This window comes from Seriola lalandi, unplaced genomic scaffold (assembly GCF_002814215.2).
Source record: "Seriola lalandi dorsalis isolate HSWRI2012SDOR001 ecotype SW California unplaced genomic scaffold, Sedor1 jcf7180002054758, whole genome shotgun sequence".
Classification (NCBI taxonomy): domain Eukaryota; kingdom Metazoa; phylum Chordata; class Actinopteri; order Carangiformes; family Carangidae; genus Seriola; species Seriola lalandi.
The window spans coordinates 133,710-160,674 of record NW_019525311.1 but is presented as its reverse complement, the minus strand read 5'-3'; positions in this window follow the sequence as shown (position 1 = coordinate 160,674).

Sequence of the window (26,965 nt, the reverse complement as noted above, 5' to 3'; positions counted from 1 at the left end):
CATAGCGGTTAAAAAACAAGGCCCACCTGGCCTGGTGAGAATTTAGTCTCTTGGCTTGTTTAATATATTGAAGGTTCTTGTGATCAGCCCACACAATGAACGGTTGCTGTGCCCCCTCCAGCCAGTGTCTCCACTCCTCCAAGGCGACCTTGATCGCCAGCAACTCCCTGTTGCCAACGTCGTAATTCCTTTCCGTGGAACTAAGTCGCCGGGACAGAAAGGCGCAGGGGTGCATCTTGCCATCTTTCTCTGACCGCTGAGATAGGACTGCCCCGATTCCCTCATTCGATGCGTCAACGTCCACCACGAATTGACGCTGTGGATCTGGCAGGGTGAGGATGGGCGCAGAGGTGAATCCGCGCTTGAGGGTCTGGAACGCCTCCTCCGCCTCTGGGACCCAGTTGAATCGAACCTTGGGGGAGGTCAGAGCATGGAGAGGAGCAGCTATTGCGCTAAAGCCTCTGATAAACCGCCTGTAGAAGTTAGCAAACCCCAAGAACTGCTGAACCTTCTTGCGGCTATCAGGCGTCGGCCACTCGGCCACAGCGCTCACTTTAGCCGGATCCATCTGCACCCTTCCAGGGGCTACGATGAAGCCCAGGAAGGAGATGGTGTCGGCATGAAACTCACTTTTTTCTGCTTTGACATACAGGTGGTTGTCAAGGAGACGTTTAAGTACTTGGCAGACATGATGTTTGTGAGTGTCTAGATCCGATGAATAAATTAATATGTCGTCTAGATAAACGTAGACAAACTGGTCAAGAAAGTCTCTGAGCACGTCATTGATCATGGCCTGGAAGACGGCAGGCGCATTTGTGAGACCAAATGGCATGACCCGATACTCGTAGTGACCACTGGGAGTATTGAAGCCAGTCTTCCACTCATCCCCCTCCCTAATCCGAACAAGATGATAAGCGTTGCGTAAATCAAGTTTAGTAAATACTGTGGCCTGCTGAAGCTGATCAAACACAGATGATATTAAAGGGAGTGGATAGCGATTCTTTATTGTAATGTTATTGAGGGTGCTGTAATCAATACAGGGTCTTAGAGACCCGTCTTTCTTGGCTACAAAGAAAAATCCGGCACCTGCTGGTGACGAAGATGGGCGGATGAGCCCTGCCTTCAGTGACGACTCAATGTAGTCCTTCATGGCTTGACGTTCTGGCGCCGACACCGAATACAGACGCCCCTTGGGGATGGTGAAGCCGGGGATGAGCTCGATGGCGCAATCATACGGTCGATGCGGAGGAAGTGACGTGGCCTTGACCTTGTTGAAAACTTCCTTGAGGTGATGGTAGCAGGAGGGTACAGAGGTCAGATCTGGGTCCTGGAACTCTGTGACAGGGTGAGTAGAAACAGTGTTTTTAATTGTGGTGACCTGTCCATGAGACTTGTTCCCCAGGCACTTCCCCTCACAGTCTTTCCCCCACCCCAGGATTTTGCCCGTAGGCCAGTCTATGTGAGGGTTGTGGCTGACGAGCCACGGATGTCCCAGTATCAGAGTGCGTGCAGGTGAGTGGAACAGGTAAAAGTTCATCCGTTCAGAGTGGTTGTCTACAGTAAGAGTTGCTGGTTCTGTGATGTGTGTAATGATGAACAGTGCCGTACCATTCAAGGCACTAGCCTGGATAGGTTGTGAAAGAGTCTTGGTTTTCAATCCCAGCCTTTTGGCTATTCCCCAGTCCATTAAGCTTTCATCAGCCCCTGAGTCAATTAAAACATTCAATTCAATAACTGTGGCATTGTGTGTTACCTTGATGGAGGTCAAATTACGGGAAACAGGACCTGAAACTGTGGATTGGCTCTTCACCTGAGCTGCCTTAACCGGACAGACGGCCACCAGGTGTCCAGGTTCCCCGCAGTAGAAGCACCGCCCTTCCTTGAGGCGGCGTTGTCGTTCCGCCTGAGAGAGCTGCGCCCTGCCCAGCTGCATAGGTTCCTCTCCTCCAGCAAGAGGAGACCGGCCGCGCTGGTCCGATTGACAGGGAGCAGTCCAGGGGAAAGCGGGGATGTGCTGTGGGTGGTCTGGCCACTGCTGGTGCCGTGCATGGAGAGTCTTGAATTCTTTAAGTCGATTATCCGTTCGGACAGCGAGGGAGATGAGGGAATCCAGATCTGGAGGCAGATACATGGGCAACAGTCGCTCTTGAACAGGAGCGGCCAACCCCTTCAGGAAGACGTCATAGAGAGCAGTGGCGTTCCAACCGCTCTCTACGGCCAAAGTCCGGAAGTGTATGGCGTAGTCACAGACAGACTCTCGGCCTTGCCTCAGCCCACTCAGTTCCCTTGCCTTTTCTCGATCTGTAGAAACCGGGTCGAAGGTCTTATGAAGAGCCTCCTTGAAACCCTGAAGCGAGTAGCAGAGCGGGGAATCTCTCGCCCACTCAGCCATGGCCCACGCTCTCGCCCTCCCCGCCAGATGGGAGATCATGAAGGCAATCTTGGCTCGATCTGTGGGGAATGTGTGAGGAGAAAGTTCAAAATGCATCTCACAGTCTATAATAAATGATCTACTTTGTCCTAGATCCCCTGAGAATCGCTCAGGAGAAGCCAGCCTGGCTCCAGCTCCGGCATTAGAAATGGGGGGAACGGGTGTGGGCTCTGTCGCGGCGGCCTGAGTCTCGGTCTGATCCCAGCGACTGAGAAGTCGCTGCATCTGCTCCGCGAGATTCCCCATCTGAGCATTAATGACAGCCTTGAAGTCTTCTTGGCTATGGGTGAGGCCGCTGACTCCCTGGCCCAGCACTTCCATCTGCTCCTCCTGACGGAAGAGGCGCGGTTAGCTCCTCGGACCCTGCTGCTTCCATACTGGCCAGTGTGTAATGTCACAACCAGACTTATACACAGGACGCAGATGCAGGGTATCAGAGTCTTTATTAGTAATTCCGGTTTAATTCCAAGGCAGAGAAAAAAACAGGCTATGAAATATAATCTATGACGTGCTTCTTCACGAAGAAGCAGGGTTGATCAATACCGAAAATAAAAATCACTCCAATAAGGGAGGAAAAAGACTACAGGGAACATAAACAGAAAATCACTCTAGCTTCAGAGGAAAAAGGAACAAAAGAAAGAAATAGAAACAACAAAAACTCTCCTTAAAACTGGAGGTACTATGATATAAAAAAGTAAGTAAATAAAAATCACTCCACACGGAGGAAACAAAAGGCTATGCAAACATTAGCTAGGAAATTCAACTAGATATAAAACTTACAACAAAAAATCTCTCACTTGGAGGAAACCGACAAGAACTGTGGCAATGACTGTGATCCAAAACTGTGAAGACGGCTGGGGTGAACGCACATGAACCAAGACGAACACACTGGCACAAGACAAGGGGAGACGCAGACTATTTGAACACATGAGGGTAATGAAGAGCAGGTGAACACAATCGGGAATCAGGGAAGACAATCAGACCGGTGACACATGAGGAAGGGCAAGTGACCTGAAACGAGAGGAGAGTTACTTCTTTCAAAATAAAACAGGAAATGACAAGACAAAAAAGACCCAAGACAAGACAACCCCACCACGGTGTGACAAAATGTCATTGAGATTGAATTAAAGCTGGGTGTTGTCCAAAATGTGAAGAGCAGATTATTCCTAATTGGAGCCATTGCTTCTGATGTGGTGAGGATGGACACAGGACAATGGGCTGCTAAAGACAAAAAACTCAGGGATACTGGAATTGGTCGTTGCAAGGGGGCATCCAGTGACAAGGTTAAGAATCAGTCCCAAAGCCTAGTAGTGAGACAGACCTGATCCAACAACTCCTAAGGAAGTGATTGAATCACAGAAAGCTTGAAACTGAGAGCACACCTTCACCCACCAATCCACTGAGTTTCCTCTTCCAAGGAAGAGAGCTTTAGCTGAATTAGTTGGTATGCAGTGCAATCTAAATGGTCGTGCTGTAACTGGTTTACTAGATACTGGCACACAAGTTAGCATTCTAGGCCGTGCCTGGAACCACCAGGGTTTCATGCCAGAAGATTTAAAACATTTATTGCTTTTGTCACACCCTGGGGACTCTATGAAGGGGTAAGAATTCAATTTGGATTGTCCAACGCCCCTGTAGCATTTCAGTGAAGCATTGAGGAGATGTTGAGCTTCATGGGGGATGGGTGTTGCACTCCCTGTCTGGATGATGTTGTGTGCTACTCAAAAAATTTGAGGAAGCCATTAATGTAACCTGGGAGGAGAGTTGAGCAGCCCAAAGGAAAGATGTCGCTTGGGTTGCAGCTCTCCGGTCCTAATATAAACCCACAGCTTTCTACACTCCTGCCTGAGATCAGCCATGATGAGCACATTAAAGCCCAAAATAAAGACCACACCATCATAGAGAGGTCATTAGGCTCAAGCAGTGGGGGGCTGGACCACAAGAAAACCCCCTTCAGGCATGGACTCAGTTACACTTGGAAGATGGGATTTTATATCAATGGACATCATAGAGAAGACAATTGTTCATCCAAACCAAGTTCCAGTTCGCTCTGAAGGACCTGTATGACCACATGGGCCCCATGGATGCAGAGGGTCCTGCACCTAGCAAAGAAAAGATTTTACAGGCCCCCCATGAAAAGGTACATGGAGGAATACCCCTGGAACTAGTCTGCATAGGCTTTTTGTACTTAGAGTAAAGAAGGCTAGGAGTACATCTTAGTAGTTATTGAGAACTTCACCAGATTTGCTCGACCTTATCCCACAAAATTCAAATCTGGATGAACTACCCAGCTATGGCTATCCAAACAAACTCCACCACGACTATGGGCAGGAGTTTGAGAATGATCTCTTCCGCACACTCAGGCAGCCAGGGCTTGGTCACTCATGAACATCCCCATACCACTGTCAAAGTAACCAGCTGAGCAGTTCAATGGTACATTGTCGCAGATGTTGCGGACCCTGACATACAAGGAGAAAGAAAGGTGGAGAGAACATCTTCCGCAGGTCATCCATGCACATACAGTAATTGCACCCACCATTAGTCCACAGGATACTCGCCCTATTATCTGCTGTATGACAGACACCCTTGCCTGCCCATTGATCTCTTGTTTGACAAGTTGGAAAAGGCATAGCCTAGGACACACCAATGGTATGCCGAAAAATGGTCTAAGACGCATATTGCATCTCAACCAGGAACAGCATAGCAGCATGCTCTCGTTATGTTAGTAGGCAGTATTTAGTTCTGGATTCCCTAGGGACCAGAATAGTGAGTATAGTTGCCCCTCTGGTTCATAAAGCAAATTACTGCTGAAAAGGAACAACACTTACAGTCAGTAATGACTGTCATTATACATACCGCATAATAAACATGCACTAAACACTGACAATTATATAGAAAAAGAAAGACTGAAGATGAAATGCTTCCTATGGCATCTGTAAAGTTCACTCAATAGCTGAAATAATTTAGTCACTCACTTGTTTGGAGACTGGTACAATAAGTCCTTTGTTTTTCATTAGTTGCCCTAACAGTTTTCACACAGTTTTTGAGTCTGATCAATTCTTTTATTAAATCTTATTATTTTTTTTTAAATCACATTTTGATAAATGCAGAATATGCTGTTTTAATTATATGTTGTAATGCACGTTGTTAAAAATATTTTTCGACAGTTTAGTGAACAACCTGCAACGTCTCTGGCTATAAAGAAAACTGTCGCCGGCACATTTGGTAAATTGTAGCTAATTAACATCATGTCCGATTTATATGCTGTCCAAATGCATATTGGATGGTCAGATAGCTTCAGAAACCACGGATTGTCTGCATCAAGCATTTTCTGTAACTGCAAGCTGTGCAGAGGTGAAAGAGGAGCCAAGCATTCAGTTTAACACTCTCATTCTCTTTTTTTAATTTGTGGCCCTTCTAACGTGACAAAAAACTGCAGAGAACGTCTGAGTCTCCCTCCCTCTCTATCACAGCTTGGCTTATCACTCCAGCTTCCAGTTTGGCTGTTCACAATGACTATAAACACTTTTGATTTCCAATGTGAGGACAACATGTCTTTAGAATAAGTGAGACGATAAACCAAACCTGAATGCTGTTAGATGGTTCAGGTGGGTGGTGAAGAGACAAGCAGCCAGAAAATACGGTAGCTAGCTGGGAAGGCTGCCAGCTAGCTGGCAGACACCTTTCGATTACTGTGGTCTATATTCACCACTCATGTTACCTGAGACCAGTGGCACTTTTGCTGGGAAGACGCTCTGATGGTGGAAAAAACAGGTGTAAATGATCAAATTGAATTTGGCTGTTTCAGTTCCAGGGTCCTGGCATATACATTTTTTTATGGCAGACATTTTGATTTGTCATAGCCAGAAAAACACAAGTGAGAAAAAATTCTTATAATGATGGCTCAGTTCCATCAAATGTGAACCATATCAGTAAGCCAGCATGCACAATACCAGGACCCTGGAACTACCACAACTAAATGTTGTTTTTCACGTTATCAAATACCAGGAGCTGTGCTTTTACACTTACAAGCCAGAATGTTTCTTGAGAAAAAGGTATAGGTCTCTTGTGAATGCTGGTTCACTGTCAAACTGGTGTGTCTTCATCTGCTCAGAAACATCAGGGTGTCTGCTGTGACTGGATTAGTATGTGATTTTCAAGCGCACGTTTATTGGGTTTTTTTTTCCATTCTTTAAGATGCTTTGCATTTTTATTCGATGTCACACTTTAAAGAATTAGCACATTTTTTGTTATTTTTAATTGTATCTTGAATTTCTAAAAGCAAATTGAATCACTTTGTTTTTAATGTATCAATTACTTTAAAAACTGTCCACAGGTCCAGCAACAGTATCCATCAAGGAGAAATGTGGAAGCCTAAGATGTGCCTAAAGAGGTTTGATCTTTCTTCATCAAAACATCAACAACAGTGTTAATTTTAATTTTTTTTTCTTCTTCTTCTTTCTAAAGGGTGTAATGAAAACAGTGCAGGCGTGAGACAGTGAGTAATTGCAGGCTTGGCAGTGTTATCCATTACAGCTGAGACTACAGGGAGGAGGGAAAGCTCACCCAGAAATGTTCTTCCTATTTACATTTAGACAAGCCTCTCTCCTATGCCAAAACCCACTCCCTCACTACAGGGTTAACAGTCTTTTAATCTGCTTTTGACAGGCAAAGTCATGTGACTGATAAGCTAAGGTTCAGGGCAGTCTACATGGTGGCAGTGGTGTTGGTGAAAGAAATGAAGGATAATACCTGTAAAATGTAGGTTTCCCTCACTAACTGGAGTCCCAGGCTCGTATTATTTTCACAAACATATTAAAATGAGCCTGCAGAGTCATACTGCTAGGCTGATGAATGCAATCCATCATTACATTTTTCCAAGTACGATTTATAAGGTCATTCATAATCACTGCAGTTGCCGTCACATCAAAATTAAATCCACTCTGCCAGATGTGCCTTAAGTTTTGATATGACTCTTCCCTGCATCACTGAGTCTGTCATCAAGTCCATCATCTTACAGCTTTTTGCAAATTCTTGCAACTTCCAGTGGTTTAACATCGCTGTCTAGTTAAAAAGACTGTTTCAAGTCTCAATAGCCTATATAATACCCTTTAGTGTGAAATTCAAATCACATTTAGAAGAATAACATTTAAAAAGAAATTGAAGCACAATGTTAATGGGTGCCATTTATTAGAACAGTGCATTAGCATTTAATGTACGCCGAAATGTGGCACAGTTTTAGTTTGTTGGCCGCGCGATTGGCTTTTTTGTTTTTGTATTGCACAAACAATGTAAGCAAATGCACAGTAGTTATTTGCAACAAAAGTGAGTCATATTTTTACCAAAATATGAATGTTTGGTAACATGCAAGCTTGGTAAACAAATAAATCGAAAAATGCATTGAGCAAGACCAATATACAAGATGTTTTGGTCCTGTATCAAAGCTAAATAAGTTGAATGGGCTGAGAATAATCAGACATATTGTATAACAGTAAGCAGCATGTGAACACAATCAAAATCTTAAAAGTGTCACAATATTTGGTTTGTTCTGGACCCAAAGGAACACAAAAGACAGATTGATGTGGTGAAGGAGCTTTAATAAATGAAAAAAATGGCTTAGAAGCAGTTGGGTGGATGAGCAGGCAAGCAGAAACAGGAATCCAAAAAACAGGTAATCCAATCACAGGAAACAAGAAGCAAGGTCAATACACAGAAACACTAGGGAATGAAAATAGTAACTAAAGCAGACGATCTGTCGCTGAGTCGGGACCGAGGGCTGGTATAAGTACTGGCAGAGAAAATGAGAAACTGGGAACAGACATGGGGTAGGGAAGCTTAGGTGATTGCAGGGTTGATGATAAGTGCGACCAGGGGCCTGTACTATGAAGAAAGTTCAACATGCTCAGGATATCTTTTTGTTATCTGGCTTCACTAAAGCCCCTTTTAAACTGGTGAAAAAACCCACACACACCCACTAACATCAGGCTTTTTATCATCAGTGTGAAAAGGGTACAATTGGCATTCACTCTCAGGTCAAATAACTCTGCAGTAGTCACATATGTATCAGTTCCAGCTCTGATCAATAGGGCTGCAAACATGCTACCTGGGTAAATGCTAATTTCCGCCCCTTTCCGTGCTGTAACGTCTTTCAGAGCACACAAACACTGTAAAAACAACAGCTACATGTTCCGCTAAGAGTGTGTTGTGTTCAGGGATGCAGTAAGCTGCAGCCCCAAAATAAGTTTTAAAAACACACCATCACTGACCGAAGCGTCTCACATGAAGGCTCAGACACTTGAAGGAGCACCAATCTGGAAATGAGATGTGACGGATCTGTTTTGTCCAGTCTGCATGGCAGCTAGCAGCTCACTCTTTGAATCTGTGAGGATGTATTCCCTGTCTGTGTGTGTGCTCTGTAACTGCATGTGATGACGTTGCTCCCTGCAGTTGCATATCTATCAGTCCTTATAGAAAGGGAAACTCATCTGGCAGTGTGAAAGGGGTCAATCGCCTCAGTGTCAATCAGTGTTTGCAGGTTTTACAAATGAAGAGCAAACTATTATACTATTAATATTACTCAAATACACAGAAGTTAAACACAAGCTAAAGCAACAATTGTAGTTGCCAAATGCAGAAAGGACAGCTAGCACGTTGTGTAATGGGCTCATGCCCCATTATAAGGGACAAGTAGATCTGACTATGATTACATTTGTGTGGTCTGTTAAATTAATGTGTTCATTAGATGTATTCTCATGGCATGTGTTACAATTTTAGCCTTATTTTTTACTGGAGTACAGTCCTGCTAAGGAACAGGCCTTCTGCAATAATGAGGGTAATAAATCGTCAGGAAAAATCAAAGAATATAACCTACTCTGGAGCAGGATAGGTGTGCAGCAAAGCTTACCATGGTGATATACTCCGGTAAGAAGTGAACCACAGTTTTAACCCTGAAAACTCAGGGTTGAACCTGTTTCAAAGTAAAAGTATCTGGTGTGTGACTTGGTGGGGCAGGTGATTGAGGATGGTTCGGAAAATCCTGAGGAGATCTGGTGGATAGAAAGAGGAAGGTAGGTCTGGGGAGAAGAGGGGACAAAGACTGACTACGCACAGTGAGCTGAGGCTAGAGACAGGGGCAGATCATGATAAAAACCTTTATCCCTGATAACACAGACTTTGAAAACAATCAAAATGATAAATGAACAAGTGACTTCTAACTAAAATCACAGCTGACTCACTGGTTTACAGTGATGTGAGAGGAACAGATGACAAGAAGCCACTTCACTAACACCCTCCCAAAATGTCCCTTTCTGGATGAATCCTGAAAGAAGTAATCTCTTTGACCTGAAAAACTGGCGACTTAAAGCTAAGTATTACGCGAATGGCTCTTTCTGGCAGTACACCAACATTTATGCCAGCTTTCCTTCTTTACATCTCGTATAACTTTTCTTACGTTTGCTCTTTGGTCTTCTTCACTTCATGACTGTTGAGCAGGCTTTTACTCAATCGTCTATGAGCTCTATTGAGGGTATTGATGTACAGCACACATAATGGTCTTTTCCACTATTTCGCTACCTGAGTCCTCCCAAAATTGAAACTCCTCCCTTCTTTCACTTAATAATTATTTTTCTATTGTCCTGTTCTCTAACTAATGATCTAACAAATCCACTTATCATAAGAACATGATCGCCTCCCATAATGTACTTGTCCTTAATATCCCTTTCCTGTGTAGTAAAGCTAGGGAACAATGTTGGCCTGTTGTGAACACTTCTTAGTCCATTTTTATCCAAAAGTAGTAGTAGGTTTGGACTTTTAATCCAATAAAGCCTGTGGAGAAAGCCTTACATCAGTGTTGTGTTTTCTTTGGAATCCATAAAAGGATTTAGGTCAGTCATGACTCTTACATATCATTACAATAAAGCAATTAGGCTGTTGTAGTATACACATTTACACAGCTAGGATGTGCTGTTTAAAAGACAGAAACTACCAGCTGCATTTTTCCTTCTTAATTAAGTTTAAGAGTAGTATTCACAAAATGAATTAGGAATCCTTGTGCATGCGTGCTATTCTTTTTCAGGAAAGTCATTTGCTGTGATTGCACCATGTCAAGTCCCAGGCTTAAGTACATTGACAGGCGTGCTATGTGAGAAGAGAGCTCTAATACTTTCTACTTCCACTTCCACCTTTCTATAATGGTACATTTACTCACAGACTTCCACATTTGGCATACATAACATCTGTGCACCCCAGGATACACATACTTGGTGATGCAAATGCTGTCACTGAGCTGCACACACAGCTTTGTTTTTGAAGATTCAGATCGTGATTAAGATCTTACTGAACACTAGAGCATCCTTGCAGCATCGTACCTCTGCAGTTGGACATTGGAGAACAGCTGGGTGCTGTGTTTAAATTCACCATGAGTGAGCTATAATTCATAAAACACAGACATCCTTTTTCTGAGTGAGCACAATTACAAATGTGTTTACAGGGAAAGTACTGTAGCCATTCCAATTAATCCAATGTACCATAAAATAACTTGTATTAAATAAGTCCTCTGTCTTACCTGCATGGGTGCCTTGGAATCAGAAATTCATCCCTTTTGTTCGTGGAGAATTGGTATTCCTTTGGGACACATAAGAGACACAGTGAAGTATGAGGTATGAAGCCCTCAGAGGCCATGGGTGAGATGATTAAAGTGCTCCATCTTAAGGAATCATCGAGGAACAAAAACAAATCAACAAGTCCATGTAATCTTAGTATCTGTGGAGCATTATTGAATATTTAATTTGGATAAAACCTATTATAGCTACAGGTCCATGTGCAAATATGCCAGTGGTGTGCCTTCAGGACAAGCAAGGAAACCAGTGCGTGAAGCTGAAAATACACATCAACTTGCGTGCAATGCTGAAGTGGAAGCGATATCTCTCCTTACATCTCAGAACAGCGTTCTGTCACATAAAGGATTTGACATTGCCTGTTTGAGAATCTTGTAATTTACTGCCCTCTTGTGGCCACATGTCTCTGGACACTAGCTCGACTTCCAGCCATTGCATCTATCGTTTCTGTTATTTTCGTAGATGTGGCCAAGTCCAGCAGAGCGTGTAGTTACTGCTTGCCTATCTGTAAAAGACACCACACAGCTCTCAAATATATGGAGGTACATTGCAAAAAGATTTTTGGAGACCTTATATCAACTCACTAAATGCAAGAAAAGATTCCATAGTTATGACCTTGCCCAAACAACTTTCTCAAATAGCAGAAAACCATGAACTGAGGGAAGGGATTCCCTTCTATTATGCTTTAAAATTACAAGCTACACAAGTAGCATTTGAAACTCTATTTCACACTGAAACAACCAAAGACAAAGCTGTCAAAGAAAAAATATAAAACACCAATCATGTAGACTGACACAGCACTAGTGATACTGTGTTTTTATTTCGAGTGGGTTGGTGAGATGAATCTCTTGCTTCTGTGCTTCTTTCAAACTACATGTGTCCAAAACAAACACAAAAAACCCAACATACTGTGTAAAAAGAAACTTTTTAGAAATTAAAGACAATCTCATCTTTATTCTGCAGCAACAATGAACGTGCTACTGGATAGCTTTTGTGATTGTGCAGTGTGGCTGCAAAGTGTGTTTTGTGGCTACTAAAGATAGCTGTCAAAGAGGCTCAGTGAACACATTGTAATACTATGGTAATGCTGTGAGAAAACTTATGAAACAAAAACACAGGCTGTAGACTGAAATGAAGCTAAAAGAAAGGCTTTACAATGGATGAAGTTTGACTAGTTCAAATACCTCTCTGCAAGGAAAGTCTATACGACGACTGTGTGATGCATATTATGATTGAAAACATTAGAACATTGAATGCACATTCAAGGTGATGTCTCCTGTGTTATACTCTTAACAGAAAAATGAGAAAGAGGGCCATCAGCTTTCTCCCACAGCAGGAGCACTGAGATTTCTTTCCTGGTATGATGGTGGAATGATCGGTGAGGGGGAGACCATCACACAGAGGGATGAAATCTGATTGAAATTATTCAGATAGTCTAATTTTCAGTCGGTGTGGGTGGCTGCCTGCAGCATCTGCAATGCAAAGCCTGCATCAACAGTTAGAACATGCTAAGAAGAGAACACATGCAGAAAGTCAAGAAAACCAAAGTAAGAGTTTTTCTCTTCCACACCCTCCACAAACCCACAAAGACTCTCCATCTTGTGGTGCACAGACTATCTTGCTCCTTGCACTATGCTCTTTCTGAAAAAATATTGTTTAATCAATGTCCCGAACGAACTTTGGTGATATCAGCAGATCCAGCTGCCCCTCATCTCCCCTGACAGTTTCTAGGCAACTGTTTGTCCCATTATTTCATCTCTGACACCTCCTCCCATGTTAGGTTGGGGCACCACAAAATTCACACTGCAGTCATTCTCGCCTTTGTCACGATGCTGCACTGAGCAAACTGGGACTAGTTTGTGAATGCATGTGAAGAGAGAGATGGATAGGTGGAGGAGAAATAATTGGAGGTCAGGTCACAAGGTGTGATAACATGACAAGAAGTGAGTATCGAACAAGCATCCTGTAAAAACACACACTGGGGAGTAGTAGCATCTGACAAACCGTGTTTAAACTCACATGGAACTTGAAAAAAATATGTCGCTGATGGAATTAGCTATGACAGCTCTCTGAGAAGAACAGAAGAAAAAACACATATGGATATTTTTATAGCCTCTTTGTTTCCATACATACGATCACTCTATGTGAACCCATTACCGTGCAACATACTATGAAATTAGCAAATGCAATGTCGCTCTGTCTCCCTCTAACCCCTCCGGGATAGATGCTATTTTGCAGAGTGTGTGTGACACCTCCTATTTTGCCCCTGACATCGTTCACTATTAGCATTTACAGATCACAATGGAAAGAGTCTCATCTGCATCTATAGTCTACAGCCAGAGCAAGGCAACACAGAGCTGGAATTACAAATGTGACATGCAATTTTGGAAATGCCCATTTATAAAACGAAGAGGGACTGCAATTTAGGAAATGCCCCCCCTAGTGCTTCTTCACCCTGCCAAGGCAATTTCCTGCAGAAAAGGGTGGTAGTAAATATAGCTAATGTGCTGAGGCGGCAATGTTACACCAACATGCTGTTAAAACAAGACATGAGATATTGGAGTGATTCTTTTCACAATTGGGATGTGAAATCCTGAACCATAAATTAGGCTTGGATAGGATTAACCAAGAAAGGACCACCAAGAGAGCAAGCATTGAGTCTCCATGTAAAAAAATACATCAAATATTCAAAATGAGACAAGGCAGAAAAGAGTTTTCCCTGCCTTGTTTCAAATTAGCGAAAATGTGTTGAAGTACTTGTTATTGTTGTGATGGCGCTCTACAGAGGCAACCAGCAGGGAAGGTAATGCTGTCTAACTCCGCTGGTTTGTGGTGCTCCGAAAAGGCCAGAGAGACCAGGGAAGGTAGAGATCCAATGTTGTCAAGTGCTATTTTCTGTGGAGGGAGAGCTGGTAGCTTTGTAGGCAACACATTTGAGTTTGAGATTGCAATTGGGTAATTAAGCTGAATTCCATTGCCACCTTGGTGAATTTGGCTTTCAATCCATTAAGACCTAAGGCAAACTCTAAAAAAGCATTCTGGGATCTAAGCGTTGTTTTCAGAGTTTTCTGAAAACCTTGACATTCACTCAAACCTTTATTACTCAGCCTCTGAAGCTAAAATGCGATAAAATGATTTGAGAATTTAAACCTTTGACTTTTATTCTAAATCTTTGATGTTGCCTTGGAAACTAGATATGTTTTTTTGTTAATGTTTACAATAAATGACAATGATTTAAGGTCTCAAATTGTTTTTATTTCTTATTTCTATCTGCCTCGGCTGAGAAATAGAGGTTCCATTGGCAGCATTGCATCAGGTGAACCTTTACATCCTCTACCCTCTCACTTCTCCCCTTCCTCCCCCGACACATCTCTCACCCTGAGCCTTGACTAGTTGGTTAGCAGCTTAGCAGGTCGAAGGCTGTATCTGAAGTCGTTGTAATTGTTGTTTTCATCCATGTAACTTTTGTACTCTTCTTTAATATTGCTCCGGTTGCCAGCCCTGAACTGCAACTTTTTTTTTTTAGCAGCAAAACCACCAATAAACAAAAAAACAAACAAAATACATTTCCCATGATGGATTTTGAATTCCTGACATGGATGTTGGTGGCTCACAATGCAATTCATCCGTCACATGTCTTAAAAACTACAGTATCATATACTGTGAGTGTACATCTCAACCGATCTTAAAGGGAGAAGCGCGTGGGTCTTAATGGGTTAAGGTGTGAGAGCTTTAACATGCCATTTAATGAGGGGATAATGTCGTTGTGATCTGCTTCCCAGTTGCCCTCTGCCCCTTTCTCCAGCTCCTGCTCACTTCTTCCAGTGTTCTCGCCTTCAGACCTGCCATTTTTCATCCACCCACTGGAGATCCCTGGACTTGTTTCCTGTCGTCTGTTGCACTTGCTCACCTGTTTCTCATTAGCAATCACCTGCCTTTGTTACCAGCTCCATGACAGTTCAACTGTTCATGCTTCTTGTGTTTTCCTTTGTGCCTATTACCTGCGTTTTGTACCTGCCTGCCTCCCAACTTGCTCACCTGTCTGCCTGTAAGCCTGTTTGTCATCATTTAAAGTGCTGTTTCCAGCAGTGTGACAAATCATAGGGGTTGAAAGCCAGAGACTGTGCTTTTTGATACATGGTCACACAAAACATGAATATTCAACATTCACTATATTGTTTGAATTTTTTTACCAGCATAAGTGATTAAAAACTTTGCCCTGCAATAAAACTTAATAAAGCCCTAATTCAAAGACAACTGGACTCACAGATGTCCTTATCTTTATACTTCTTTATACTTCTAAATATTACATAACCGAGATGACTGACACGTTTTGATTATATAAATAGTTGGAATGAACTTTCACAGGCTACTCAGTAGCATAATACCAACCAGAGAAACTGTTATACATTCCAGCTGAGATGACTGAAACAAAGTCCTGCATGGCTAACATAGATACCCTCAGTCAAAGCCTCATACAGAAGTAGGAGGCTAGAATCAGAAAAGCACCTGAAACACCCATCAACTAATTTGTAGCTCAAGTGTAATCACAGAAATGTGTGTGATCTTACCTATCTTTCCACAAGATGCAAACAAGTCCAGTCAGATTTAGCACCGATGCTTACAGTCTCCTGCCAGCCATTGACTGTTTTCTACTTTTCAAGGACATTAACAATAAATACTCTAATTTTTATTTAATTTACTAATGTCGCTTCCACAAGGTTTAGCCCCCAATTTCTAAGTGTGCCAGTGTGATTTTTATCATAGCATTTAATTTTCCACTTATTGAATCATTTGTACTGACTCTGCCTTGTTCCTTGCTACTGCTGTTTCTTTTAGCCCAGATGTGCACTGCTGCCAGTTTTTGCTGTAAGCATAGCCACTAGCTTACCTTGATTTGATTGTAGCAACAAGGCTAGATTTTATTGCCCCGGCAATAGTCATAAAGATAAAAGCTAGAGATTATTTTAAAAAAACACTTAGATTATATCTGGTTTCATTGACACTTCACAGGCTGACTAGCAATATCTCACACATGGTTCTGTAAGGTTTCTCCCCTTCTTGACTCCCAAGCTTCAGTCATCATCAATTCATGTGGCTGGAGGTGGTGACACCACAAGAACTGAGCATTCTGAGCTGTTTCATCCAGGGAATATCTTTCCAGGCATCTTATGATGCTACCGAGCACTACTTAGTTTGAAGGTGGAAACAAGCCAACTTCTTATGACTGGGGATTCCAACAATGAGGGCGTGAAACCTCAGACCACCCATCTATTATCACCATACTGAGAGGACAACTCTCCATTCACCCTAATAATCTACAGTCTGACTTACCCTCCTGTCTAAAGCACAGAATTTTTGTTTCATGGTGACTGGATGAAAGACATCACTATGGAAATTCTACCATTAACTTTGTGATCAGCAGTTTCTTTTATTACCATCCATCCATCCAAAAGAACCTAAGCATATTAACTTTCAGCTGTATGAAAAGGGTGTAAGAGCGAGGCTCCCTGCTGCTCTTCAATAAAAATCGTACCAACCTGAATCCTCACTCGTCTCTCTGCTATGGAACAGTTAAGTACAACCGCTTCCATTAACTCCAGATCTGCTTAAAAGGAAACCATGCCATCCATATGTAACATTTGAGGTGAATTACACAACAGTTTTAGGAGAGATGAATTGCATCCTAAAAGACCTACATTTAAGTCATGCAGACCTGGCGTTGAATCTCTTTAAGATTTCCAACATCAGACACCTAGTTACCTAATTCTATTAAAAACGATGTCTGTGAGGACTGACTGTCACTCATCACCAAAACTGGAAATCCCTTTTGAGCTGGCTGAGGCTATTTTGTGCTAGGGTTTGGTGACTATTACTATAGACCTTTAAATCGGCACAGCGGTGCAGTTAATGTAAGTTCTTGTGGTAATTTGACAGCTTATTTGACACTTATGAATCTGTGATGGAGCTTCAATAAGGGTATATAACAAGACTGTAACAGGGCAAAGGCTAAGCTAAACCTAGCTGTGCACAGTGTGACACAACACTTACTCAGCGTCTGGTCAGATGCGTTCTCTGTAGCCGGGTACCATGCATCTCAGTGACAAGAGACAGATGGTGTTTGACATAGGTCACACGTCCTGCACAATCATAAGTCTTCTCCAACTGTGTTCTGAGTTCTCATCTTGGCCAGCTATTCATTATTCATAAACAAGTCACTGGAAAGAGTGTAGTTGCTACAAATTACAGCCTACTGAAGCTTAAAGATGATGCAATTTAAATTTTTGAGACATTGTATTAAAGACTCATCAAACTAAGGAAGTGCAAGCTGGCATATGGCTAATGTAGATTCAGAAAGGCCATTAAATTATTGTCATTTCACTCCGTTTCATCATGAAAGGCACTGTTCAGTTTTAAACAGTTCCTCCCTAATAGAAGGAAATCAGTGCAATTTCTTTTCTTTTTTTTTTTGACAGGAATGTGCAAAATGTTGAAAGCTGTGCAGTGACAGGAGTGGAACAACAAGGCATTTCACCTTCACTTCATTAAAACATGCAAAGCTTGGGTATTGTGTGTGGAATATTTTGGATATATTTCAATAACAACGATCCTTCCTGCATTGACCACAAACTCAAAATAGCGTACATATTCAAGGTTTCTTCCTGTCTTTAAAAGTACAGAAAGAAATTACAGATTGTAGAGACACTACAATAACACCATGTGCCAAACTCACCTTCAGTTTTGAAAGACCTTGTTATTGTATTTCTTTGCTAAGTGGATAAGTGGATAAAATGTTATCTAACTAGGCGCAAGGCATGTCAAACTGTAGACCAGGGGCCCATATACATGTAACAGCACCTCTCAACCATCAGTCCACAAAGAGACACGCCTTCAATTATGTTTTAATTTCACCACTTCTGGTCCTTTTAAATGATGTGGAAACAATGAGCCTTTCGTCAATTTCACTGCAACCTTATGGCACCACGCAGCATTAGCAGCCATTTGTGATTGTGCGTGGTAAGCATTTCAGCAGTAACTTCGCTCATGTTTTTACAATAAAGGGGAATGAAAACAGCTGAATCTGGATCAGATAATGGCCTGTACAGCTGCTAAAGGGGGTACATGAGTGAATGGGAGATAACAGCCTACAGCCACCAGAAGAGCTATTTAAGAGCTGCGGCAAGATACAAGGGGACTGTGACAATGGCAGGCCTTTTGTTCCCAACCTTTAATGCAGCGAGAGCTCCATCCTGTCTCAGTCTGAGGCCCTTTCCTTCCATCAACAGCACAGATAAGTGCAGGTCTCACAGAGAGATGAAGGAAAAAACAGAGAAAATCTGATGCACAGAAACACCAGCAGTTCCCCCAGGACAGAAAAGGACTGATTTAATGTCGGCCCTGCACCCCATCAGTCTGGCAAAGGAACAGTGTCCACCATCACAATGAAAGAAGCTTTGCTCAGCCAAGCAGGAATAGACGACTTAGACAAATATCTGCAAAATGCATAATTATTGTGAAGTTGTTCAAAAACACATTCTTATTTCAAGTGCATCAACAGATGATTTCACTAGATTCCCTTTACTACTCCTTCTTTTCATCGATTTATTAAGCTTGTTTGTAATTTCACACCAGAAAAAGAACAAAAATTCCTGAATTGATTCCTGAACGTTGGTTTACCAGTGGCTGGTGGCAAGGCAGCTAAAAAGCCACAACATGGAATTAATATGGGAACTTTTACATTTCTCTCCATTTCTCTCCATGCTAACATGTGCCGGACTCATCTGTCCACATGAGGCACAGAAACGAAATGTGTCTCAACCTTTTCACCAAACTCTTGGTAAGACAGACAAGCCAACCCCTAAAATGTTGAGCGTATGAGCAACATAAACCACTGGAATAATCACAGGGGTAGAAAGGCTCCATTGAATAGCATGCAGTAATTAAGTCTCAGCCTTCAATCTCAACCAGTTATTATGAAGCCCTGAGCAGGAACCAGTGTCACCACCCTCACTGGTGGCAGACGGTCCATTTAACACATTATCGGGACTGGCACATAGAATTTTAAACCCAGGATATCTTTCATTTATCAGGCAGTCACCTGTGGTTTAAGGTCTGGCGGAGCCTTTGTAGCCTCTCCTGACAGCTGACTCAAAGCTTGACTGAAGCTTAACCATCTACTCCTGGCACAACAAGAGCGAGTCGCAATTAATCATTATTACGTTTAAAAGATTCTCCCTCCAATCATCATCATCAGGACATCCTTAGATCCAATCCCAGGTTTGACTCGTAGCATGTACCTGTTTGACTTTTTTTTTATTTGTAATATAACAACAAATATTCAGACGATGCCTGATAGCAAGTTCTACTAGTTAATGTAATTTCTTACATGCAAATAATTGAACTCAGTCTTAACCAGACTGTCATTCATTTATTTAGGGAAAGCAATCCACAGCTTCTTTGGACTGGATTCCTGAGATGGGGTGGGGGTGGGCTGATGGTCTTGAGGTGATGGAGGTGGCCCAGATAATGGGCGATCAGTGCAGACCTCTAAAAACTAGTGTATAAGTTGTTGAGTTTGTCAGCCAGTCCAGGGGATGGGTTGATTGCAAGGCTTTTCTTATTGTAATTTGTGATTGCCATGAGAGCGTTCCACACAGCTGTGGGGTCAATGGTCAGCCAACAAGTGTTGTGCTTTTCGGGTGAGGGGCTTGTGTGCGGATGTAAATACCCACGAGGAATTCTCTCGGGGAGTAGTATGGTTTGCACTGTCAAAAACTGATTCCAGGTGACTGGAGCAGTGTTGGTATGTTTTTACTGTATGCGAGCACTAGTTGTAATTGATGTAAAAGCATGCCGCTGTGACCCGGTCAGCTCTGATACGTTGATATCCAGGTAAATCCACAGCGGTGTTAGTGATACCATGTAGCCAGATTTGACATGAAAACAGTCGGGAGCAATCTCTCTATCCTTTCTTTCTCCACATTAGGAGGGCACCGGCTCATCGACCTCTGTAGCACCGTACCTTTAGCCTTTGCAGTTGTCTATGCAATCATGGATTTCCTCAGATTTTTCTCTGAACAGTATATAACAGTATACAGAATAATTCCATGATGTTTAGAAGAATATTGTCATGGTGTTTCGACATTTGTTCATTTCCTAATTTATTTTGTAATTACTTTCCGTGTGTCTCTTGTGGTTATTTTACTTCCTGTCTTTGTCCTATTTCCTTCCTTGTTGATTGTCTGCCCCGCCCTGATGTGTGTCACCTGTGTTCTACTACTCTTGCCTCCCTTGTGTGTTTAAGTCTCTGTCTTCCCCTTTGTCTTTGTCAGTTCATCTGTTTTAGGTTTTCTGTTCTGTGCTCTGTTACCCTAGTGTTTTCCGCATTCAAATTTTGTGTTTATATGCGTTTCTTTTTTTTTTCTGAGTTGGATTGAATTTTGTTTTATTAAAATAAGATTACATTGCACCTTCCTGCCTTGGATTGTCTGCATTTGGGTCCAGTCATCCTGAAACAAATATTCCAATCATATCTGTAGCGTACATTGGAGAAAAATAAATAAATAAATAAATAAATTCATACTAAGATTCTTAGTAGTAAGAAGAGTGCTGAAGCTCTGGCTGCCAGAGGACTGCATCATACTAAATTTTCTTCTATTCGTCTTTATTTTTAAGTGCACCAGTACACACCTGTTTCACTTGACATCCTCCTCCTAAGTGCAGGAGCAAAAGGGATTCAAGTGATTGAAAATCAGTTTGAAATATAATAGAGCTCATTTTGACACTTAGCCGCCATCCATCCATCCATCCATTCTACACCTGCTTATCTTGTGCATAGTGCCAGAGCTAATCTCAATATACATAGGGTCAGAGGAGAGACAGCCATTTACAGCTAATCTAACCTCAATGTCTTTGGACAGTGGGGGGATACATGCAAACTCCACACTGAACACAGGTTTAAACAGAATTATATTTCACATTCAACATAGTATCTATAAAGGAGAAACAGTAAATGAATATATCATGCACAATATATCAAATAGTGTTTTTTTTTCTGTTTATTAACAAAAAATTTACAGCATTTTTAGAAATCATCAGTCATTGGGGATTACAAATGTCCAATTTATACTTAATCAAGAACAAGATCTAAAAAGTCACTTATGATCATCTGTATTTAATATCCCAATCTAGTGTGTTGAGAAGGAAATTGAGTTCTGCAATTATATAAATATTTTTAGCTTGTAGCTGAAAAATCTGCTGCCACATGCCAATCTATTGTCCCACATCTTGACTGTCTGTTTCACTGCCACTTATTGTAGAGGTATCCATATTTTTTTTCTCCTCAGCCTTTGGTAGCAAGATTGATAGAAGAGGAAAATTACAGCACTGTTTTGAGAGGAGCAAGATGTTTTGTGCACAGCCTGGCAGTACAAATGCCATTTCATTAGGAGGAGAAGGTCAATTGTATCAATCACCCTTGTTGAGATAAATGAACAATTGTGTGGCAACCAAAAGATTATCAGTTGATGAAAGACTAACATTGATCTAAAGAAAAACACAAAGGAACCTAAGTGCCTAAAAAAGGAGTGAGGCTGTGTGTTTTGAACAAAATCAGCCGATGAGGCACATCCATAAATGCTAAGCCTTTAATTAGCATGTTAAATGAATGCAATTCTGAACTATTATACATAATTACCAGGTGTCTAAGATAAGGGCAGATTATTCATTTGTTTATCTACAATAATTAGCACAAAGGTGACCTATGTATTTATATTGGAAATACATCTGTAGACTACTGAGAAGAATCTAAAAACATTGTTCAATACTTTATGACAGTTTGCTTTTATACCAGGCTTCTTTTTTTAAATGATTATTCAGTTTTGCTCCAAAAAAGAGATGCCTGGTTTATTCTGAATGTTAACGTCCAATAAATATGTAAAAGATAAATATGGCGTGTTTTCCCTCCAGGTATGCTCTTTAGCCTAAACAAAGCTGACACAGACACAGGCCGGTGTGAAATCTCTGAGGAAAGTATAGTTGGGGAGCGTCACACCCCCCGCCAACCCCCACCCCAGTCGAAGCTTGAATAATGTATGAAAGATCTGGAGACATCACTTAGAGATGCTGCCAATATCAGCTGGGGCCCTGCCCACCCCTGTGGCTGCTGCCCTTTACCACAACCTTTAAAAGGTGGATTCCCTTAATACTGATGCACTTATTTTCTAAAATACCCAAATGATAATACAAAAGTAAGCCATTCACTTGCAACTATAATGTGCATTGGTATGCATTTTGTGTGGGTGGAATTGGCACTCCGGTTATTTCTGTTTCAACTGTGTTTATACTATTTGTTTTGACAAAAACAAAGAGGAAAACTCTGGTTTCTGGTGCGTTGGTGTTGAGCATTATTCCTATCAGTTATAATTCATTTTTACTCACTAACGGGTCTGCAATCCTGGCTCCTAGTAATTATTTCTGTTCACAGGTAATGTTCTGTTGCAATGAGTTAAGTGTTATGTTCTCATCTGCAGTGTTAACGGGCACAAGATGACAGATTGGCGAGTGAAGTACAAGACACTTGGAAACCAGGTTTTATGTCCTGTGTTCCAGGTATGGTTCAAGTTAAACTACTAAGATGGAAAGGGATGGAAAGAGTGTGGCTTTGGTTAAACATTTAAAAATACAATAAGGAAAATGAAGGAAACAGCAGAATCAAATCAGAATCAAATTTTTTTTGTAATTTCCATAATATACATTGGCACACCAGGGGGCTAGATATCGTTCTCCTCCGGTCAGGGGTGTGTGACAGAAACACATTGAGAGTGAGCATTTTGCGGATATTTACAAATATTCCATCATTATATTGATTAAAAAAACATAATCTGGGCTTCGTTTTCAGCAATCTACTGTAGTTGAATATGGGCGAAAGCTTTAGGAAACAAGCTTAAATTGCTGAGATGAGGGTTCTTGTTCCATGAAACAAATTGGTTGGTTACAGTACAGTATATAAGTATAACTTCGCTGACCTTTAAAATACATTTTCATCCAGAAACCTGCTTCTTGCTCCTGGACACACACTAACACACTATAAAAGAGTACAGGAACAGTAAATGGTCAGATAATCAGGCAAATTCCTACTTAAGTTTGTATAATAAGAATATATATATTTAAACTAAAGCATTTGAAAGTCAGAGCAGAACTCAGTTATCATAACCTGTAGGAATTACCATTACTACAAAAGACCAAGACCAAAGAGGTTTTATTCAAGATTTACTTTTTTTTGTTCCTCTCTTTCATGCCTGCAGTTTTTTTTCTAACTAAATTTAAATATTTGCTGATAGATGTGGTGTTTTTCTTTCTTTGTTTACAGCCCCAAAGTCAAGGCAAGTCTAACTTTGAGGAGAGATAACAACTGATGTGATAGGTCTCTCTTAGCATCTCTGAATGAAAATTAAGTACTCTGTTAAGTCAAAGCTCCTTGGGGCAAGGGCGAAATCCTCACCTGGGGTGTGTGTGTGTGTGTGTGTGTGTGTGTGTGTGTGTGTGTGTGTGTGTAGGGCTGGTGGTGAGGATAATGCATCCGTTTATATATGGATGCAAGTCATTGTTATTATAGTTATAATAATTGGAAACATAGCAGCAAATGAATACCAGATTTTGACATTTAATCATTACTGAATACATGTCGCTGAAATGTAAATACCACAGTGGCTTGTAATGTAGTGGTTAACAACCCGCCTCTTCCAATCGTAGCTGGAAACCCCACGCAGCGGGCACTGGACATCAACGTAACATCAAAAACACGTTGGACCCTAACGACTCTAACATTGGACAGACGTTGAATTTTGGTTGGAAATAACATCGGGTTCATGTCAAAACCTAACATGGGCTAATTGACATTGTCACCTTTAGGAAACGTTGCATTTTGCTCACAACTAGAATGTCAGTATTTAATGTGATGGTGTTGACATGAGACATTTGGAAGATGTTGAATTTTGATTACTTAAGGGGATAATCTGGGTTATTTGATGTGGCGCTTTGATGAAGTACTTATTTATAGTCAGTGTATTACCTGCAGTAGATTCAGACTGGCGGCCCTTCAGTTTAGAGAAGCAGCCGGGAGCCGGTGTATTGCTATGGATGGGGCCAGCTGAAAAAATGGGTTTTGGCCACTTTTAAAAAATTCCCATCGAAAAAAGCCAATACCAGTTGAGGTATATGCTTTATTTTATATATTTTCACCTCTTTATCCTGCCATCAAACAGCCTTTTCATTTGGAACTACATTTTCTCAACCACTGAACTATAATATTACTACGCGCACCTACAGCACAAACTGTATTATGCCGCAGATCAGCTGTTTATGTCAGAAAGAGCTAAGTCACTTGTTTATTCTTGAATATACGGGGAATATGGCACTATTCCCCACCTGCAGCTCCACCTGCAGCTCCACTTCCTGCCCAGTCCAAAGACACTTCAAAACAACCCCAAAAGCATCTAATAAGTAAGCATGCAAAACTAACAATAAATCTGGAATAATTAAAGGACAGCAACTGATAAATACAGATGCAAAACAAACAAATCAAATCAAGAACACTCTGCCTTGTGACAGTCACAACCTACATTCAGCCACGACGTTGGCGTTCAGCAGCGAACCTGGAGGGCAGTGTCAACAGAGACAGGTGATATCCAGCTTCATGATACCGATTATCACGGATCACAAATATTAGTTTTAATGAAGCATGTGACCCAAAGAGAGACACCTCAGGAAAACAGCTAGCAAAATGGAGATTGCCTGCTAGCCAAGTTCTACTAATGTTTTTTTTTTTTTTTGTCGCCCCCGACAAACACTGAAAATATGAACTTCAATCCAACACACAACATTCTCTCAACAATACTCTTATGTGACCTGCTTTTATACCGGTCAAAAAGCCTGCTAACATTCGCTGACATCTTGTTTTTGTTGGCATCACTCTGCAGCAGAGGCGGGTATTTATCAGCTCCAGCTTCGGTCGGCAGTGATGTAATTATATCACCTGGGTGAAAATTTTCCTTTTCCGTGTTGTGACGTCTTTTAGACACACGAACACTGCAAACAGACCTGTCACCTGTCCAGCACAAACACCTTCCTCTGGGAGTGAGCTGCACTCCTCTGCGCTCAATAGGTTTTAAAAACACACAATCACCACTGACCGAAGCGTCTCACATGGAGGCTCTGACACTTACAGGAGCACCATCCCAGGATGAGATGCCACGGAATTAATTTCACCGGTCTGCACAGCAGCTAACAGCTTACTCTTTGAATCCGCGCGTGTGTGTGTGCTCTGTAACTGCATGTGATGACATTGCTCCCTGCAGTTGTGTGTGTCCTCTCAGTGCGAACAGAAAGGCAAGCTTGTCTGGCTGTGAGAGAGAAGTCACTCGCCTTTTTTAGCGGGTCAACCCGCGTTTAAAAAAACCTGCTTATACAGACTTTAAAGAAAGCTGACTTTTCAGTGCTGACCATGCAAACAGTACGTGTTCAACCAAAGCAATGTTAGGATGAATCAGAGCACGGCTTAAAGGCTTTTTAAGAAACTAGTTGGAGCCTTTTGTTTTCATAAAATATATTATGTTTTTCTTGAAAATAGAGAGAGAGAGAGAGAGAGAGACAGAGTAGATTTCACTGCCATTAAAACTCATTTTACTGATAAATCTAATGACATTGTAAAATAATGGCATAGCTCCTATGTTTTAGTCTGGGTGGCAAAAGTTCATGTTCAGCCTTTCATGGCATGTTGAATCCCAACTGAGATTTTTCCGCTCCTTTATTCTATTCCTTTTCATTCTCAAACAATGAAGAGCTTCTTCTGTATGATTGACAGAGACTATAATCAAGACAAAGGAGAGGAAACTCTCTACAGTGGAAGACTCTTTATGACAGGAATAGGATGTTGTGACTCATTTTAAATAGTATCTTCCTATTCGCAGGTCATTTTGACATATCTACTGTATATTTAAACATCAGGGGGTAAACGCTATAGAGAGAGCTGCAATAGCAAGCCTGTGTACAGTGTGCAGCTGAATAAAAGACACTTGAGCTGGCAAAAGTGTTTCAGCAGAATGGTTGACACAACTGCTTTGGCCTCTGGAGTAACTAAGGAAACAGAAAAGACAAACCTCTGATTGAACAAAATCACAAAATTGATAAAAGCAGATCAAACAGTATAACACTATACTGATAAAAACAGTATAGTGCACAAGCAGTCAGTGAAATCAATATGCAGCTTTACCCAGTGGTTAGACAAACCTTCCCGTGGCAGGAAGGTCGCAATTTTCAACCCACTTACAAAGTCATGTGGCGGTCTCTGTGTCCAAACCTGCTCTTGGTCTATCAAAAGCCCAACTGCACTCTGGTCTCTGCTGAAGTGTAGTTATACTGAATTTTCAAAGGAATCTGGAAAGCCAGTGCCTTATTACACTGTATTTCAGACATGGTAACTGAAGCCTCAAAATTCAAGATGTATTTTTTACACATACTCAGCTTCCAGTCAGCCCCATTTTAGCAGGACTTTCCTATTTTACATCAGCATCTATTTTGGTACAGACTGCAAGATTACTAACATGTTAATGGTTTCTGTTATTATTTCTAAGAGAAGAGTCATTCTTTAATCCACTGATTAATTGCTGGTGTCTGTCCATTAGTATTACATAACAAACAAAAGGGGTGTGACGTGTAAGACAACAGCATCAGCGTCTCTCCCGCCGTGCCCATTCCTTTTACTCAAGACATCGATCCGACTCTGTGACTACCTCAGCTGCTGGCTTAATGCCAGAACAACAATGCCCCTCCATTCCATGTTCATACCTTTTATACAGAGCAGCAAGGTGGAGCAATGGCAAACTATTCTCATTCCTTGAACAGGCTGTTTAATAATTAT